At 45.4% G+C, this 19910-nt stretch overlaps 1 long non-coding RNA gene across 1 annotated transcript; it reads right to left on the bottom strand.

Annotated features, from left to right (window-relative positions):
* Positions 1–4923: 4923 nt before the first annotated feature.
* Positions 4924–19455, bottom strand: LOC135981238 (uncharacterized). Its single transcript, XR_010598176.1, has 3 exons — positions 18598–19455; positions 6717–6862; positions 4924–6620 (listed from the first exon to the last, which is right to left on the bottom strand). It is a non-coding gene; the product is annotated as an uncharacterized LOC135981238 (long non-coding RNA).
* Positions 19456–19910: the final 455 nt, after the last annotated feature.

Below are 19910 nucleotides of genomic sequence, written 5' to 3'. Positions count from 1 at the left end.
ACTGCCACTTCTTCCTCGCTGGTAGGAGATCTAAGAAGCACAGACTCTTCAACTGGCCTGAGCTCGTGACCTAACCAAAGTTCTGGGCCATTAAGCTGGAGGGTATCCTGCTACACAAATCCCTAAACTGAAACCCTGGGAAGAGGTGAGCTTCCAGAACAGGAGACCAGCATCAGAGTCCCTTGGCTCTACCCCTTGGTGGAGTGAGCCAATCAGCTCTCTCTATCTCTATTACCAATGTATTTCTTCTGGTTAGGAAGAAGTAAGGGTCCAACACCAACCAACCCAGTATTGCCAACCCCAGGCATTCAAAATTCATGAGTCTGGCCGCCCAGAATCACAAAACTGACTTAAAAATCATGAGATGTAAAAAAAAAATTAATTTGGGGCTCTTTTTGTTGACTTGGTTTTTGAGCATGGAGTGATCATTTTTTAAAGCTTTTCTCTGCAACCATGAGGGCTAGCATTTTGTTATATGAAAGTAGAGATTATCAGATAATCACTCGACTCCAGAAGCTGGGGCTTTAAGAAAAACACCAGATATGGTGAACTGGTGATGAAATTGCCAGAGTTGGCAACCCATCCTAGCTAAGCAGACAAACCGGAGTGAAACAAACCAATTAATATTTAGCAGTTTTCCATTCTCCGGTGATGCTTTCTTTGCCATATTTCCTTCCTAACATCAAGTGGTGCTACCAAAAGATATAAATAGGAGCATAAGAACGGCCATCTTGGGTCAGACCAAAGGTCCATGTAGCCCAGTATCCTGTCTTTGGACAGTGGCCAATGTCAGGTGTCCCAGAAGGAATGAACAGAACAGGGAATCATCAAGTGATCCATCCCCTGTCACCCATTCCCAGCTTCTGGCAAACAGAGGCTAAGGACATCACCCCCGCCCATCCTGGCTAATAGCCATTGATGGACCTATCCTCCAGGAACTTATCTAGTTCTTTTTCACTTACAAACCCCTCTACCTGACCCAAAATGGAGTCCAATACACAATGGATTTTCCTGGCTCCTGAAAGAGCTTGCCCAAACATACCCCAAGGTAAGAAAACCCAGCTCTGAATTCTCTAAAATGAGAAGCAAGAAAGATGCCAGTTCTGCACTTTGAATCTCTTTCCTTTTAAAACTTTGTATGTAACTCAGTAAAGGGAGCAATACAAAAGCATTAATTCCTGCATTCACCCTGTTGCAGATCTACCCCTTGGCTCTCCATGTTTTCTGTGGCAGCTTTCTATACTACAAGGTGACCAGCACTTTGTCTGCTTAGGTAACCCACGGTGGTGTGGGCTTGCAACAAGTCCATGATTAAACTTTTATCTGCAGCAGAGATGGCTTTACCTAGTGATTAGAGCAGGAGTGTAGACATCTTAACACCTGAGTTTAGTTCTCTGCAACTGATTCGCTTTGTGACCTTGGGCAACTCTGCCTCAGTTACTCTTCTGTAAGATGGGTATGATAGTATCTATCTCATATGGGAAGTTACGAGGCTTAATATATGTATATTAAGTACCTTGAGATGCTTGAAGTAAAGGTACTATAGAAGCGTGCATTATTACTATTACTTACTAATGATCTTTCTGCTTAGCTGTGGAAAGGGATATTGAGTCTTCCTACTTATCTTCAAGATACTTGATGGACTGGGACCAGCATATCTAAAAGATCATCTAAAACTCCAGGATGAAGACCACAGGCGACAGCTCCTCTCCTCAGGCACCATAAAACTTTCTACCACGAGGGACAGCTCGTCTGTGTGGGAGCAGAACTGTCTTAGGGGCTGGTATGAGAATGTGGAATGACCTCCTCCAGGAGCTAAGGACCTCTCCTCCTGCCACTCCAAGTGCAAGATGCAATTTGACCTGCCTTCTCTAATGTAAACAAAGAACAGAGCCACACATTTAAAAGAAAACGCCCAAACCACCACCAAAACCAAGCACTTCCACTTCAGCCACTATTCTCTCCCTCGGGAGAGGAGGAGAGAATAACCCACATGGGACAGATGTTTAGTCACATCGCATAATGCCCTACTAGAAAGTGCTCAGACATTATGGTGGTGAGGGCGTATAAGAATCTATATAGAATAGATTTATTGGCCAGTACCCTGTAATGATATTGCAACTCCCACAATCACAGTACGGTACCCCCTATAGATAAACCCACCTACGGGGGTCAGCAAAACATCGTCATCTCTGGCTGCAGATGCTGGGTGGTTACATGTGTGATTGTTTTGTCTGTAGTTTGTTAAATGACATGGCCTTGTTTATGAAGAAAATAATTTAAAAAAAAACAAAATATAGCTGGTGCCAAGGCTCATACGTATGGGACTAAAAATGTAGACAAGCCAATCTTCAGCTAAAGTTACTCATTGGCATGTAAAATATCATGCACCTCAAAAACACAAGAACAAAACCCAAATCACACACTCCCAGCATGCCGGGGAGAGGACTGAAGAGCACAGATTTTATGGTGATAGATGCAATAGAAAACCCCTCGTTAGATGGATCCACAGATTAGCCAGAGCTTCAACTTGGCTTCAGGGATGTGGAAATGAGTGGTGTGGGTGAGCGTGTTTGTGAGTGTGCCACGAATGGAGACAAAAGCCTCCGTCGCTGCCCTCCAGATAGGAGTTCATTCACAATTATAGGCTTTGTGGGCCCTTAATAAAAGAGATTGAGTCATTAGTCACATAATAACGTAGAAAATATATTTCTCTGGCTTGTCCACTGTATCAAAGGCTTGTTTCTGCTCTTCTATCTCTCTCTCTTTTTTTTTTTTGCCTTTCCCCTTTTCGCCCCTGTGAAGTGAACAGGTCTAGTTTGTTGTACAGCTCTTTGTCTGTGATTAACGCATTCACCTAGCAATTATTCACATCTGGATAGGCCTTTGTTCTACTTTGAAGTCTGCCAATGACTTTTCTTTCCCCCGTCTTCATTTTCTGTCCCCCCTCCCCACCTTCCTCCCACATCACCTTGTCTATTAGTTCTGAAAAGTGCCCGTGGGTCCAGAGTGAGCGCCTCAGGAATTCCTGCGTAATAGGCCCAGGTGAGCTACAGCCTGGAAGAGGGAAGGCCCAGACCCCAAGGTGACCTTTTCCAAGTGTCGTTTGAATCAATAACAGTTTGTGTCCCCTATTGCTCTCTGGCTCCTGGTTATAATTGACAGTGTCACCGACTGAGCCCTCTTTCTTCTCCCTGAATGTGTGTGTGATCTTTTAATCTTAAAAAAAAAAAAAGTGTGTGTGTGGGGGAGATAATGGGTAATTGGCTAATCACAAAGTGAGGCCAGAGAGCAGCCATTCTCTCTGAGGCCTTTCTGTGTACACAGACATGTCTGCTGAGTAGCATCTCCTTTCACAAATCTCCTTTTGTACGGTGGGAGAGGAGGAAGGGACACAACCCTCTTGCACATTTTTAAGTCTAGTTACTGAGGCAAATTCACCAACAACTGGTTAAAAATGAAGATAAAGGGTTGTGGGGCTTGGGGGAGTGGGAAGCCCCTTTGCTTTGAGGAGATTAACTTTCAAGACTAAGTAAAACACAGGCAGATAGTCTTTCAAATTGCCTTCCAGCCGTGACAGGCAATAGTTAGATTAATTAGATTACGAATGCTCTTTTTATATTTGGCACCTAGGTTGGGACAAGGTAGGGCAGGGGTTGGGAGGGAAAGAATTATTTTTTTCCCCCCAATAGCGCTTCTTTCTAATGCATCCCTGAGTGCCGTTGTGCTTTGAGGGCCTGATCGAAAGCCCACTGAAGTCAACGGGAGTTTTTCCATTCACTTGTGTGGGTTCTGGAACTGGCCTAACGGCTCGATCCTAATTCCACTGAAGTCAATGGGGAAAATTCCCATGGGTTTCAAAGGGGGCAGGGCTGGGCCCGAGCACATGGATTGTTGCTAGAAATGAGGATGGACTTGGTATATAGGAGGTGGGATAGCTCGCAGCCGAAACTAGTGATGGGTGAAAAGGCAAAAATGAGGCACCCCCCTATTTCTCCACCCATTTTGTCCATTTTTAAAACAGAGTATGGAACATGTTTCATTGCAGGTTCTGACTTTTTTGTTTTTTTTTAATGTCTTTTTTTCTTGTTGTTCACCTCGGAACGCCTCTCTTCCAAGCCCAGCTAGAAGCAGGAAATACTGGAAATTAGCATCTAGATACTATAGTGCAGAGTGTTTGAGAAGTACCAAAGCCAGGCAAATAGATGGGTGGAACACACAGGATGGAGAGAGAAACAGACAAACAGGAGAAAGGCACAGGATGGATCAATAGAAATCTCAGAAGGAAGATGCTCGGCTCATGAGACTTTTAGCACTCTTTGTAGAGTGGACAGAGGTCTATTCAGAAGAGAGTCTCCTCAGAGAAGCCAGGTTCACCAGGCGTGACAGGTTACCCTCAAAATGTTTAGCTGGCTCCGTTTGGATCATATCATAGAATCATAGATTATAGGACTGGAAGGGACCTCGAGAGGTCATCGAGTCGAGTCCCCTGCCCGCATGGCAGGACCAAATACTGTCTAGACCATCCCTGATAGACATTTATCTAACCTACTCTTAAATATCTCCAGAGACGGAGATTCCACAACCTCCCTAGGCAATTTGTTCCAGTGTTTAACCACCCTGACAGTTAGGAACTTTTTCCTAATGTCCAACCTAGACCTCCCTTGCTGCAGTTTAAACCCATTGTTTCTGGTTCTATCCTTAGAGGCTAAGGTGAACAAGTTCTCTCCCTCCTCCTCATGACACCCTTTTAGATACCTGAAAACTGCTATCATGTCCCTTCTCAGTCTTCTCTTCTCCAAACTAAACAAACCCAGTTCTTTCAGCCTTCCTTCATAGGTCATGTTCTCAAGACCTTTAATCATTCTTGTTGCTCTTCTTTGGACCCTTTCCAATTTCTCCACATCTTTTTTAAAATGCGGCGCCCAGAACTGGACACAATACTCCAGCTGAGGCCTAACCAGAGCAGAGTAGAGCGGAAGAATGACTTCTTGTGTCTTGCTCACAACACACCTGTTAATGCATCCCAGAATCATGTTTGCTTTTTTTGCAACAGCATCACACTGTTGACTCATATTTAGCTTGTGGGCCACTATAACCCCTAGATCCCTTTCTGCCGTACTCCTTCCTAGACAGTCTTTTCCCATTCTGTATGTGTGAAATTGATTTTTCCTTCCTAAGTGGAGCACTTTGCATTTGTCTTTGTTAAACTTCATCCTGTTTAACTCAGACCATTTCTCCAATTTGTCCAGATCATTTTGAATTATGACCCTGTCCTCCAAAGTAGTTGCAATCCCTCCCAGTTTGGTATCATCCGCAAACTTAATAAGCGTACTTTCTATGCCAATATCTAAGTCGTTGATGAAGATATTGAACAGAGCCGGTCCCAAAACAGACCCCTGCGGAACCCCACTCGTTACGCCTTTCCAGCAGGATTGGGAACCATTAATAACAACTCTCTGAGTACGGTTATCCAGCCAGTTATGCACCCAACTTATAGTAGCCCCATCTAATTTGTATTTGCCTAGTTTATCGATAAGAATATCATGCGAGACCGTATCAAATGCCTTACTAAAGTCTAGGTATACCACATCCACCGCTTCACCCTTATCCACAAGGCTCGTTATTCTATCAAAGAAAGCTATCAGATTGGTTTGACATGATTTGTTCTTCACAAATCCATGCTGGCTGTTCCCTATCACCTTACCACCTTCCAAGTGTTTGCAGATGATTTCCTTAATTACTTGCTCCATTATCTTCCCTGGCACAGAAGTTAAACTAACTGGTCTGTAGTTACCTGGGTTGTTTTTATTTCCCTTTTTATAGATGGGCACTATATTTGCCCTTTTCCAGTCTTCTGGAATCTCTCCCGTCTTCCATGACTTTCCAAAGATAATAGCTAGAGGCTCAGATACCTCCTCTATTAGCTCCTTGAGTATTCTAGGATGCATTTCATCAGGCCCGGGTGACTTGCAGGCATCTAACTTTTCTAAGTGATTTTTAACTTGTTCTTTTTTTATTTTATCCGCTAAACCTACCCCCTTCCCATTAGCATTCACTATGTTAGGCATTGCTTCAGACTTTTCGGTGAAGACCGAAACAAAGAAGTCATTAAGCATCTCTGCCATTTCCAAGTTTCCTGTTACTGTTTCTCCCTCTTCACTAAGCAGTGGGCCTACCCTGTCTTTGGTCTTCCTCTTGCTTCTAATGTATTGATAAAAAGTCTTCTTGTTTCCTTTTATTCCCGTAGCTAGTTTGAGCTCATTTTGTGCCTTTGCCTTTCTAATCTTGCCCCTGCATTCCTGTGTTGTTTGCCTATATTCATCCTTTGTAATCTGTCCTAGTTTCCATTTTTTATATGTCTCCTTTTTATTTTTTAGATCGTGCAAGATCTCATGGTTAAGCCAAGGTGGTCTTTTGCCTCATTTTCTATCTTTCCTAACCAGCACTTCAAAGTTGGGCTGCTTTTGAAGCCTCACCTGGGTCAGTGACGCTATGGCAGATGTGTGGTACTGCTTACTTCTGGTCAGATACCACAGTGATGGGCAGAGTATAAAAACCTGATCAGAATGAGCCATCAGCCATGGGAGAACAGCACTGGGACACATCTGTTTCCAGCCCTAGACAGAATGAAAGAGGGGAGAGGCAGGCATGGAAATGAAAAATGAAGGGCTTTAGAACAGGGGGAGAAAAAGTTACCTTGAACTTTTCCATACCTCAGAACAGGTGACACTTGTATTTGGCTCAGGCTTGTGGTGACAAGTTGGGTTTTGATTTATTTCATCCCAGCTGGCTTCCTTCCTCCGTAGTCATCAGGAGATGCTCTGCCTCAAAGCTGATCCTCGCTGGCTGGCTGCACTCCCTAAGAAAGCAAAGGAGACGGGGGTTGCAAGAACAGAATAAGTCTTTCTGGTTTTACACAGCATGAAAATGGAAGGAGTAGGAGGAGCCTGGTGAAGTTGACGGGCAGGAATCACCAAGCATAAGTTACATTCATTGTAAGGGTTCATCAGAGATGGGATACAATGGTAGGTAACCCCCTGCGCTTTATGGCATTTGGGCTTTGGATTTGTGCACACCTCCGTACCTATTGATCAGCTATTCATTCTTCATTTCCATCTGCTGCTTGGAAGTGGCACGGCTATCTGTCTGTCTGTCTGTCTACCTAGGTTTTGTAAGGTTGTCCATAACCATGGTTTGTGATATATTTCCTCCTACACCTCAGCTGACTGCTTGCCTCGCCCACACTCTCTACTTTCGCAACTGCTCTTCTTCCTTCTCCATTTTCTGACTTGCTGCTTCACTGTATTCCCACTATATTCCTCCAGCTTCAGGTTACAGCTCGGTTTCCAACATCCCAGCTCTCTTCTCCCACAGACCAACAAATTCTTTCCCAGAGAAAATTTTGATTTTTGGAGGAAATACCAAAATATTATGGCCAAATAATAAAATATTTCTATTTGGAAATGTTGCCATGGTGCCCGATGGGTGTTGTAATATGCCTCATGCTCCCATTCTTCTCCATAGAACAGGCTCCCTGGTTGGATTACATCTCCAATGATGCACCAGGGTCTCCCCATTTGGAGAGGCGAAGAGGTGCCTCATGGGAGATGTAGTGTTGGCAGGGAGTCCAGCCCATATTGGAGAATAAGGCATGAGCCAACCGAACTACAACACCCATGAGCACCATGGCAGCATTCCCAAACTGAAATTTTTTGGCATTCAGGTGTTCTGTTTTTTTGGGGGGGGGGGGGAGGCGGAATTAAATTTACCACGGAACGCAGTCACTTTTCAAGAAAAACGTCATACTTGAAAATTTCGTCGAAAACCAGTATCAATGGAAAATTTTCAGTCAACCTTAGCAGCAGGCGACAATAAATTCCCTGCTCCATACTTCCTGTATCTATACAACCTCAAAGGCCATTGGCCTTTTTAATCATCATCTCATATTCCAAACTCTCATGTCTAATTTCCTGTTTCAGAGTAGCAGCCGTGTTAGTCTATTGTAACTGTGCCTCAGTGGGTCACAACTGAGGATGCCAAATTCAGGACAAACTGCTGAGAAATAGGACAGATACACCCCAAGACTGGTTGCTAATCCCCCATAGGATATACCAAACCAGCAACAAAAGTAAACTTCTGTTTTACCACACTAGCTAACAAGAAGTTATAAAAGCAGTTTCCTTAGGCATTCCAGTTCTTATATCACCACCAAAAACATTGGATTTAGAGATGAGTGGTTCTTTAAAACCAATCTCTTCAAATAAAAGGTTCTGTTCCTGATCACCTTCCTCTCCTTCAAGTGCTTTAAAATGGTTTCCTTGAGGACCTGAGATTAATAAGACTGGGACTTTTCATCTTGGAAAAGAGACGACTACGGGGAGATATGATTGAGGTATATAACATCATGACTGGTGTAGAGAAAGTAGATAAGGAAGTGTTGTTTACTACTTCTCATAACAGAAGAACTAGGGGTCACCAAATGAAATTAATAGGCAGCAGGTTTAAAACAATCAAAAGGAAACATTTCTTCACACAACTCACAGTCAAGCCTGCGGAACTCTTTGCCAGAGGATGTTGTGAAGGCCAAGACTATAACAGGGTTCAATAAAGAACTAGATAAGTTCATGGAGGATCGGTCCATCAATGGCTATTAGCCAGGATGGGCAGGATTGGTGTCCCTAGCTTCTGTTTGCCAGAAGCTGGGAATGGGTGACGGGATGGACAGGGCTGGCTCTGGCTTTTTTGCTGCCCCAAGCACGGCCGGAGCAGCAAAGCAGGAAAAATAAAAAAAAACCTGCGGGGCGGCTGGAGCCAGGGGGATTCCCTGCGCTGCAGACGTGCCCCGGCTAGCGGGGGGGGGGGGGGGGGGGGGGGGGAGGGGAGTAGCGGGGGGAAGAGAGAAAAGGGGGGCGGCCAGGATTTCAGCAGGGCGCTCGCCACGTGGCCCCGACCGCCGCGCCACCTGCCAGGAGGGCTCTGCGCCGCTCCAGTCGGCGGGGAGGGAAGGACACGGGCTGCCCTGCTGGGCTTGCTACAGACCTGGCACCGGCTGGGGCAGATGGAGCGCGCAGCCTGCTCCCAGCAGGGCGCTCCCCTCCTCTGCGTCGCTACCCCCTACAGGGCGGCCGGATCAGCGAGCAAAAAAACCCAAAACAAAACAAAAAAGTGGCCGTGCCGCCCTAGGATTGGGCGGAATGCCGCCCCATAGAATATGCCACCCCAAGCATGGGCTTGCTCGGCTGGTGCCTGGAGCCGGCCCTGGGATGGATCACTTGATGGTTACCTGTTCTGTTCATTCCCTCTGGGGCACTTGGCATTGGCCACTATCGGAAGACAGGATACTGGGCTAGAGGGACTTTGGTGTGACCCAGTATGGCCATTCTTATGTAAATCCCACACAAGCATGCTAACAGCTGGACCATCCTTTGAGCTCTGACTATAAGAAGGGGCAGGCTTAGAGAGATTAAATAACTTGCCCAAGGTGACACAAAAAAACATTGGCAAAGCTGGGACTTCAACCAGGGTCTCACGTGCAGATGTGGTTGCTCCATCTCAAAAAAGCTATATTGGAATTGGAAGAAGTTCAGAAAAGGGCAACAAAAATGATGAGGGGTAAGGAAGGGCTGCCGTATGAGGAGAGATTAATAAGACTGGGACTTTTCAGCTTGGAAAAGAGATGACTACGGGGGGATATGACAGAGGTCTATAAAATCATGACTGGTGTGGAAAAAGTAAGGAAGTAAGTGTTATTTACTCCTTCTCATAACACAAAAACTAGGGGTCACCAAATGAAATTAATAGGTAGCAGGTTTAAAACAAATAAAAGGAAGTATTTCTTCACCCAATACGCAGTCAACCTGTGGAACTTCTTGCCAGAGGATGTTGTGAAGGCCAAGACCATAACAGGGTTCAAAAAATAACTAGATAAATTCATGGAGGGTAGGTCCATCAATGGCTATTAGCCAGGATGGGCATGAATGGTGTCCCTAGCCTCTGTTTGCCAGAAGCTGGGAATGGGCGACAGGGGATGGATCATTTGATGATTACCTGTTCTGTTCATTCCCTCTGGGGCATCTGGCACTACCCACTGTCGGAAGACAGGATACTGGGCTAGGTGGACCCTTGGTCTGACCCAGTAAGGCCATTCTTATGTTATGTTCTTAAGTGGCTCATCAAGAAACACTTAACTGACAATGGACCATGGGAGACGCCATCTACACTGAATGGACTGTCCTGCAAAGTATAGGTAATGGCTTCCTGCAATGACTAGGTGAAATGCATGGACATGTGACTTGCCCATGCGACTCCAACCACCATCTTGTTACTGTACTTTTCCACAGTAAGAACAATGGGTTTCCCTTCACATGGCAGAAGAGATAAAAGGCCCTGGAAACTCCTCCATTTTGCCTATTTCCTGCTCCAACCTCTTTTCTGCTCCAGCCTCTGGACCATGAACTCATATTAATGGGAGCATTCTAACCAAGGGACTGAGGACCTTCCAATGATTTGGAAGCAGCCAGAGACTTGACTTAAGACAGCAGTTTATTCCATCACTGCTACAAGCCTGAATCAAGAACTTTGCAATTACTGTATGTATTTGATTCCTTTAACCAATTTGAACTCTCATCTTTCTTTCTTGTTATGAATAAACCTTTAGATTTTAGATACTAAAGGTTTGGCATCAGTGTGATTTTTGGGTAAGATCTAAGTTATATATTGATCTGGGGCTGCTATGTTGAATCACATCAGTGGTTTGTCTAGTCCCATATTCTGTCTCCAGCATTGGCTGGTACTAAATGATTCAGAGAAAGGTGCAAGAAATGAATAATCCTGGACTAGAGCTGGGTGAATGGCAGATTTTTCAGTTCTCTGGCAATTCCAAAACCCAGTCAACCAAATAAATAAATAAACAAAAACATTTTGGGTCAAATGAAACATTTAATTTTGACAAAAGTGAAATGTGTTTCAATTTGGATAATTTTTTTAAACATTTTTTTAAAAATTAAGGGAACATTTTAAACACTGTTTTTAGACAAAAAATAAAATGTTTCATTTAGAAAAATCTCAAAACAAATTACAATTTGGAAAATTTGATTTTTTTTCCGTAATTTTTTTTCTGAAGTGAACAATTTAGCAAAATGGATACAAATTCATAAAATGTTTTGATGTTGCTGAATCTGCATTTTTCAGCAAAGAAAGTTTGATCTGAGAAATTTATCTGAGAAGTTTTATCTGAGAAATTTTGCTGAGCTCTATTCTGGACCAACCTGGAAATGTACAAGCTTGACTTAAATTTAGAATCTGCCCGCTCTCCTTGTGGAGTGGTCTCCAAAGGCAGGTGGAGAAACCCCATGATGTCAAACTAGTCTGGATGAAGTGTTGGAAGATGTAGGGAATGATCCTGCAATTGTAGCATGAGAGGAGCTAAAAGAGCCTAGTGGGTCCTTTTCATTTCTAACTTGCACTGCACCGTATCAGCATCCGTCCGATAACATAATTCCATCTACACCATTTGCTTTGGTAGAAGTGAGTGAATACATTAACGTTTGTAAATGCTTTGAGATCCTTGGACAATGTGTTAGAAGTGACATTTAGTATTATTAATGTTTTATTAATAGAAATTATGATTTATTGTTTGTATTACATAAGGGCGTAGATGTCCCGGTGTAGGTCACTGCACGATGCATGGTAAGCTTGTGGGGGAAGAAACTGTCTCTTAATTGGGCAAGACAGATCATGTGTGCGAGGGGAAACACGCAGAAAGGTGAAGGGACTTACTCAAGATTGCATATCAGGACAGAAGTGGAACAAGAAACAGAACCCTGGTTTTCTGAGTAGTAGTCAAGCCCTCTAAACACTGGACCACACTAAAATAGCTGGATGAGAGCATGCCTGGAGAAGTGAATAGGTTGAAAAGGGACATGGCTTGACCATGATGGCGTGAACGGCTTCTTCTTGATTTAGCTTTGTTTATTTTTTTAACTGGGAGACCATTATCCTGCGATGACATTGCAAACCCCATTGACTTTATCTCTTAATTATACTGGGATTACCATGGAATTAAGGTTGCATAAACAAGGCTTTTAGATGAAGACTTCCATTCTGCCATTGGCACTGTTAAGAGGCAAAACATAACAGGCTAGCCAATCAGGTGGCATTACTGTTTCTTCCTACCAATACAAGAGGCAGCCTTAGAAAGTTTGCTGGAGCCTCGAGACTTGCTGAAAGTCTTGGAGTGAATTCACTGATCTGACCCTGGGTTTTGTTCCTTCATGAGATTTAGAAAGGTTGAAAGGTGCTGAACTCTTGTTAGGGGAACTCACCTGGAAGACTGAACTTTTACATTTCCTGAGTGATGCTGGCAGGCCTTGGCATGGCACCATGACCTAAACAATAAAGCTCATGTACATGTCATGTCTATAGGTCATCTATAGGGCTGGAAATACTCTGAAGAATCTGCCAGGTCAGTAGAGCTCCCCAATAGACTAGCATTGCTTGGAGAAATTTGGCCTCTTCCTTCCCTGTCCTGTTTGCAAATTATCTGCAAAAATTCACTGGATTTCTGCAGATTTGCTCACCATTTGACAGGCAGTTAATTACCGCTCCCAAAAGAGTTCTGTCAGCTTTTGATCAGATGTTTTTTGGGGTGGAACTTAGAAATATCAGTGAAAAACAGTGTTGGAAACTGGAATTTTGAAAAACTCCAACTGCTTGTAATGGGGAGCAGTGGCAAGAGAGAGTCTCAGCTGGGGTCCTCTCCCTTCTGAAACCATACTCTAGCCGTGGTGGTGGTAGTGGGGGGGCTCTGCGTACCAAGGGCGTTCCCCTCACTCTCCCAGTGACAGAGGGGAAGCTTAGCAGAACCTTCCATGGGAATAGTGGGGTTTACCCAGCAGGATGCAAGGAAGAGGTCGCCCCTCCTCCCCATTGTAGCCCCCAGGTGGCTCGGCGTCAGCAGCACACGACAGTTTACAATTTGAATGCTGGCCATTATCTCCTGTTTGCTGTAGCATGTTTGCCCCAACTTCCTCCCAGTCACCCTACTGGCCTCCCTCCCTCTTGTCCTTTCCCCTCAATTGACTCATAAGAATGGCCATATTGCGTCAGACCAAAGGTCCACCTAGCCCAGTATCCTGTCTTCTGACAGTGGACAATGCCAGGTGCTTCAGGGGGAATGAAAAGATCAGGCAATCATCAAGTGATCCATCCCCTGTTGCCCATTGCTAGCATCTGGCAAACAGAGGATAGGGACACCATCCCTGCCCATCCTGGCTAATAGCCATTGATGGACCTATCCTCCATGAACTTATCTAGTTCCTTTTTGAACCCTGTTATGGTCTTGGTCTTCACAACATCCTCTGGCAAGGAGTTCCACAGGTTGACTCTCTGACCTTCCTCAAGGAAGTTCAGTCACAGGAGCTCAATCTGCTTAGTTAACCAAAAAGAAGATCAATAGGTGACTTGATTCCGGTGCACGGGAGAAACTACCAAGCTCTAAAGAGATCTTTAATCTAGTCAAGAAAGGCATAACAAGAACAAATGTTTTAAAATTCAAGCCAGACTAATCCAGATTACAAATAAAGTGCAAATTTTTAACAGTGAGGGAGATTAACCATTGGAACAAACTACCAAGGGAAGGGGTGGATTCTCCATCTATTGATGTCTTCAAACCAAGACTGGATGCCTTTCTGGGAGACATGCTTTAGCTAAACACCAGCTATTGGGCATAATACAGGGGTAACTGGCTGGAATTCAATGATCTGTGTTATGCAGGGAGGTCAGACTAGCTGATCTAATGGTCTCTTCTGCCTTAAAATCTATGATTCCTTTGTCCCACTTCTCTGATCAGCTGACTCAACATTCTTGCCATCCTCTGCCCCCATAATAATGAAAATAAATGAATAAAAAAAGGGAGAGGCCAGGATGGTGCAAACAGCTCATGTGCCTGCTGTCACCTCAATTGTTTTGCTTATAATTTGTACCTCTTTCTCCGATCTTTTACCTGTAGTTTTTGGTCTCTGAGACTGTAAGCTCTTTGGGGAGGGGACTGTGTCTTTGTCTGTGCTTCTAAAGCACCTTCCACTACAGGGCCCTGATCCTGAATGGCTTTGTGGTGAAATATAAATAAATAACACTTCAAATGTATTTCATCGTATGGGCTATTTACAAGCTATCTGGTTTGATCCCTGCTTTGAGTATCCGCTCTGCATGGACCATGAAGTTGACCCCTCAGGCAGATGGCCCAGCATAAAATTTATGCTTCACTTGAGTCCCATTTAAGCTCTGTTTTGAGGTCTTACACAGCTCATCACGCAAAAGGATGGATTTCATCCAGCCTGACCGGTCCTGTGTCACAGGATCTAGTTACTGCCTCTGATTAGACCACTGAATCTCTTATCAACAGGATAAGGAAAATTGAAAAGGTTTGAAGACGGATATGCAAACTGCAGGTTCATGGTTCAAATCCAGCCGATAGTCATTGTGGGGCGATGGCTGATGGTTGGTGCAAACCTTCTCACAAACAAATTCACAAAAATGTTTGTGAGGCTTTCACTTTGCCCAAACTTTCTGGTGAATGGACAAATTCTTAGAAAGAGGCTGGCCCATTGCGACTGCCAGACTGCTTTCCATGGAAAGTCCTGTTCCAGCTTAGTGTGTCCTTTACTAGCTGGGTATCTTTCATGGTCTGGGTTTCAAATAGGTGCTAAAACCAATAGCAGGTTTCTCCTCCGAGTCCTAGTTTAAAAAAATAAATCGATCTATCTGTAACCCTCACAATGCAACTCCCACGGACTTCGATAGATTCTTTGAAGTCCCAGCTGTTCTTAAAGTGAGAGCAACATCAAAGAAATGGCAGGAAAGGTTGTTTATGTACCTGTGTGGAGGGGCGCTCTGTTCTTTTTCGTGAGCGTTTGTATTATTTTGTGCGGGGTTGGGGAGGGGAATGAGTCGGAGAGTGAAGTCAGTTTGCAAAGAAAATAAGAACCATAATAATGAGGCGCCCGACCCAGAGAGGCCAGCAGAGTTGTTTTGTTTCCATTTTCCAAGAGCCTTGTCTTAATCCATTATAAAATTAAATCTAAGGTGAAGCGCTAGTGGCTGAGATTTCTCAAAGCTGTTTAGGGGATTTGGACACCCAGTTCCCATTTAACTGGGAAGTGAACCTCTAAATTCTTTAGGCAGCTTTAGTGAATCCATCCTATCTTGCTAGAGGTCCACCTAGACCTAACTTTAACACTACAGGTGTGTGAAAGCTGGCAGTCTTTCTTGATATAGGTTTCGGAGGACATTCTGAGTTTTGACATGGGTTCCTATCTTCCTAGTTTCGCACAGAGGTTTGGGCGGGACTGAAGCCAGAAGTTCAAAGTGACTTTGGCTGGAAAATGTGCTTCCATTGGAAGTGCGATGAAACTGCAAATTTCAGGGCAAATCTAGAAACAGACCTAGACTGCCCCACATTCATGAACCTCAGCAAGCCCTTTGAGGCAGGTGGTCTGAGTTTTGAACTTGGTAGGAAGCAGGAAGCATCTTGAGTGGTGTCAGGTTGCAACAGCAGTGAGGTTGTACGGTTCTACTCACCACTCCCAACCCAAAGGGGTTGCTTCAAAGTCCTTGTCAGGGACACAGGGGAGGGGAATCTTCTCAGCATGTTGCATCTCGTCTGCTCTTTCAAAGCATTGGTAACCGCGTCAGCACAGCACAGATACAATCAGAGGCCAAGAGGCATCCCCTGTTAGCTCGGACTCTAGCTTGACTCTGGAACCTTGCCTTACATCCTGTGGTGATTTGCATTGCGAGCAAGGATTTGACTCAGGGTGATTATTATAGAAGCTAAAACCACGTTGGGCTCTGTTGTGCAAGGCGCTTACACAAGCATAAAGTAAATAATTAATAATTAATGGAGATATCCTATCTCCTAGAACTGGAAGGGACCTTGAAAGGTCATCGAGTCCAGCCCCCTGCCTTCACTAGCAGGACCAAGTACTGATTTTGCCCCAGATCCCCAAGTGGCCCCCTCAAGGATTGAACTCACAACCCTGGGTTTAGCAGGCCAATGCTCAAACCACTAAATGAAAGTCCCTGTCTCAAAGCACTTACAGTCTAAGGCCCAGATTCAGCAAAGCACATAAGCAGAAGCTGTTGAAATCAGTGGGATTTAAGCATGTGCTTAAAGCTAGGCATGTGCTTAATGCTTTTGCTGAGATGAGACCTATAAGACCATGGGAGAAACAAACAAGTGGGTGGAGGGGAAGGCAAAAGTAGGGCACATTAAGTTTTAATATAGATCAGCTGAGTGCACAATTCATAGGTGCATTAAGGCCATAACCACCCTACCCAAAGGTGGCTACATGGAGTACACTAGGACCGTGCATGGCTAGTGTGCTCCCTCACCTTCCCCGGGCCTGATCCAAAGCCCCAGTTGAAGTCAATGAGCATCTTTCCACTGACTCCAGTGGGTGTTGGATCAATCCCTGAGTGTTGATGCTCTGCACATGGGTGGCTTTCATAGAATCATAAAAGATTAGGGTTGGAAGAGACCTTGCAGAATAAAGAGGCGTCTGCAGGAGAATGTATTAGTGATCCAGAACATAACACGCTGGATCTATCAGGGCAAGAACAGAGTTATGGGTGGGCATGGCTCCAGCGAGAAATCAAGATTATTGAGCCTGCATTGCCGACCCCAAGCATTCAAAAATCATGAGTCAGGTGCCAGAAAACTATGAGGTTGTCTTAAAAAAAATCATGAGATTTTGCAAATACATCTTGGGTTCTTTTTATTTGCCTTTCGGTCATATCTATTACTGGATCTCTGATCTTCACAATCTTTAATGTGTTTATCCTCACAACACCCCTGTGAGGTAGGGCAGTGCTGTAATCCCCACTTTATAGGTGGGGACCAGAGACACTAAGTGACTTGCCCTAGGTCACAGAGGACTTCTGTGGCAGAGGAGGGAATCAAACCTGGGTTTTCTAGTTCTGCCCCGTTCTTCCATTTTAGAGGTAATGGTTTCAAGCTTTTCTCTGCAGCCATAAAGGTTAGAAGTTTACTTTTGATTAAAAAAAAAAAAGAAACCTCCGTAAAGTTGGGATTCTCACAAAGTCACGACTGTCGGAGCAGGTACTTCAAGAAAAACACCAACTGTTATGAGACTCTCCATAAATCCAAAGAGGTGGCAGCCCCGTGGAGAACAATTTTAAGACTTCCAACATTAGTCTATTAGTGTAGCCTGAAAGTTCTGAAGCTACTTCTGGTCATACATCTGCCTCCTCCTCGCTGGAGCTTATTCATAGTTTCCAAGGCCAGAAGGGACCATTGTAATCATCTTGTCTGACCTCCTGCCTAACCCAGGCCATAGAAGTGCCCCAAAATATGCAACAACCAAAGTTAATGCTTTTCTCCACATAGCACTCATGTGCAGAAAGCCACCTCAACGTCTCTGCACCACTTTATGCCCAATTAACCATTCAAGTAGGCCTATACATGGTGAATGGACCTTGTGCTGGTCCGACGCAGAGGGGTGAATTTCACCTCATAGCCCTGGACTCTTCAGAATACTAGAAGCACATCTCTAGCTACCATGCTTGAGAAAGGAAGGATGGTCTAGTGGTTTAGCAGGACCAGCCTGGGACGTATAAGGCCTGCATTCACTTCCCTGCTCTGCTACAGACTTTGTTGTGACCTTGGGTGAGTCACTTAACCTGTCTGCACCTCGGGCCCCCACCTGTAAAAGGTGGGTAATAACAACCCTGTGATGTAGGGAGTGCTAAGACAGATGCATTAAAGTGGCAGTCAAAAAAACAAACAGGATGTTAGGAATCATTAAAAAGGGGATAGAGAATAAGATGGAGAATATCTTATTGCCCTTATATAAATCCATGGTACGCCCACATCTTGAATACTGCGTACAGATGTGGTCTCCTCATCTCAAAAAAGATATACTGGCACTAGAAAAGGTTCAGAGAAGGGCAACTAAAATGGTTAGGGGTTTGGAACGGGTCCCACATAAGGAGAGATTAAAGAGGCTAGGACTTTTCAGTTTGGAAAAGAGGAAACTAAGGGGGGTGTACACATCTTGGCCGAGGTTCAGCCCTCAGCGGGGCTGTGGGGTATCCCGCCGCCTTGCTCTGGTCCGCAGTCAGTACTGGTCCAGCGGTAGTGTGGGACAACAAACACATGGTTAGGGGCTCAGGCCCTTAAGCAGGGGCTGAGCCAATAGGTCAGGAAAAGCCCTGGGCCCTCAATCAGGGCAGGGCAGCAACCACGCAGTCTGGAGCTCAGGCCCTCAAGCAGGGGCTGAGCCAATAGTTCGGGAATCCAGGCCCTTAAGCAGGGGCTGAGTCAATGAGCAAGAGGTCCCAGCCTTTCTAGGCCAGGGGAAACGGGGGGGAGTCTGCCACCCAAGGAGTGGGTGGCAGGGGGGACGCAGGCCCGCCGCTCCACTGCATCCCAGCCCGGGGCCCTAGCAGCGACGGAAACTCGCTGCTGTCAGTGGGGATCCTGGCCGCAACACACTGACATCGGTTCTGGCAGTGCTGCAGCCAGACTGGGGTTGGCTGCCCCAGGCTACTTCCACACTCCCCCTCGTAGGGTACCTGGGCCGTACTAGTGTCCTCGGTGCTCTCCACCAGCATCGGCTCCTCCGGGTAGGTAGCGAAGGGTAGGTTCGGCTCCTCCTCGGGATAGCGGGAAAGGGGCAGGCTCGGCTCCTCCTCGGGGTAGCTGGAAAGGGGCAGGCTCGGCCCCTCCTCGGGGTAGCTGGAAAGGGGCAGGCTTGGCCAGTCCTCCTTGGGGTACCGGGCGAGGGGTAGGCTCGGCTGGCCTGGTGAGTCAGCAGGCCGGTCGCAGCCTGCTGCTGTCTCCCAAGCGGGAGCTCGGCCACAGACGTCTGCTCTCTCCGCCGGCTTGTTCTCCACTGAGCTCTGCAGGCGGGCTTTTATACTTCCAGGTCGGCGCCGTGACCTCTGAGGGGCGGGTGCCGGACCCGGTGGCTCCACCCACGTTGGTGTTAGGGGAGGTTCAGCCCTCAGCGGGGCTGTGGGGTATCCCACCGCCTCGCTACAGGGGGATATGATAGAGGTATATAAAATCATGAGTCATGTGAAGAAAGTGAATAGGGAAAAGTTATTTACTTGTTCCCATAATATAAGAACTAGGGGCCACCAAATGAAATTAATAGGCAGCAGGTTTAAAACAAATAAAAGGAAGTTCTTCTCCACACAGTGCACAGTCAACCTGTGGAACTGCTTGCCTGAGGAGGTTGTGAAGGCTAGGACTATAACAGCGTTTAAAAGAGAACTGGATAAATTCATGGAGGTTAAGTCCATTAATGGCTATTAGCCAGGATGGGTAAGGAAGGGTGTCCCTAGCCTCTGTTTGTCAGAGGGTGGAGATGGATGGCAGGAGAGAGATCACTTGATCATTACCTGTTAGGTTCACTCCCTCTGGGGCACCTGGCATTGGCCTCTGTCGGTAGACAGGATACTGGGCTAGATGGACCTTTGGTTTAACCTAGTACGGCCTTTCTTATGTTCTTATGTTAAAGATTGTGCGGCTCAGATACTACAGTAATGGGGGACATACTGTACCTCAGTAATTTATAGAACTGTAGTTCCCAATACTTAGCGGGCAGAGTCCCCATTTTAATCAGCAGAGCTCTGTGTGAATGCAGTGTCCACCTTGCACAGAGCTAATTGCGGGATCCAGGGCCGCAGTTATTACTTTTGTAGCTTGTTTGGGCAAAAATAAAATTATTCGTGCAACTGGGAATGTAGAGGGACTGTGATCTATCCTGGGGGAATCCACATATTCCCGGCTATCGCTGAGGCAATTGCTAAAGCTACTGTGACATACTATAGGAATGAATTGAAGCGTGGCGTATGTTTCTTTTGGAATTACAACTTCAATA

This window comes from Chrysemys picta, chromosome 2 (assembly GCF_011386835.1).
Source record: "Chrysemys picta bellii isolate R12L10 chromosome 2, ASM1138683v2, whole genome shotgun sequence".
In the NCBI taxonomy this organism is placed as follows: domain Eukaryota; kingdom Metazoa; phylum Chordata; order Testudines; family Emydidae; genus Chrysemys; species Chrysemys picta.
The sequence above is the reverse complement of the archived record's forward strand: the minus strand, read 5'-3'. Positions and strand labels throughout refer to the sequence as shown.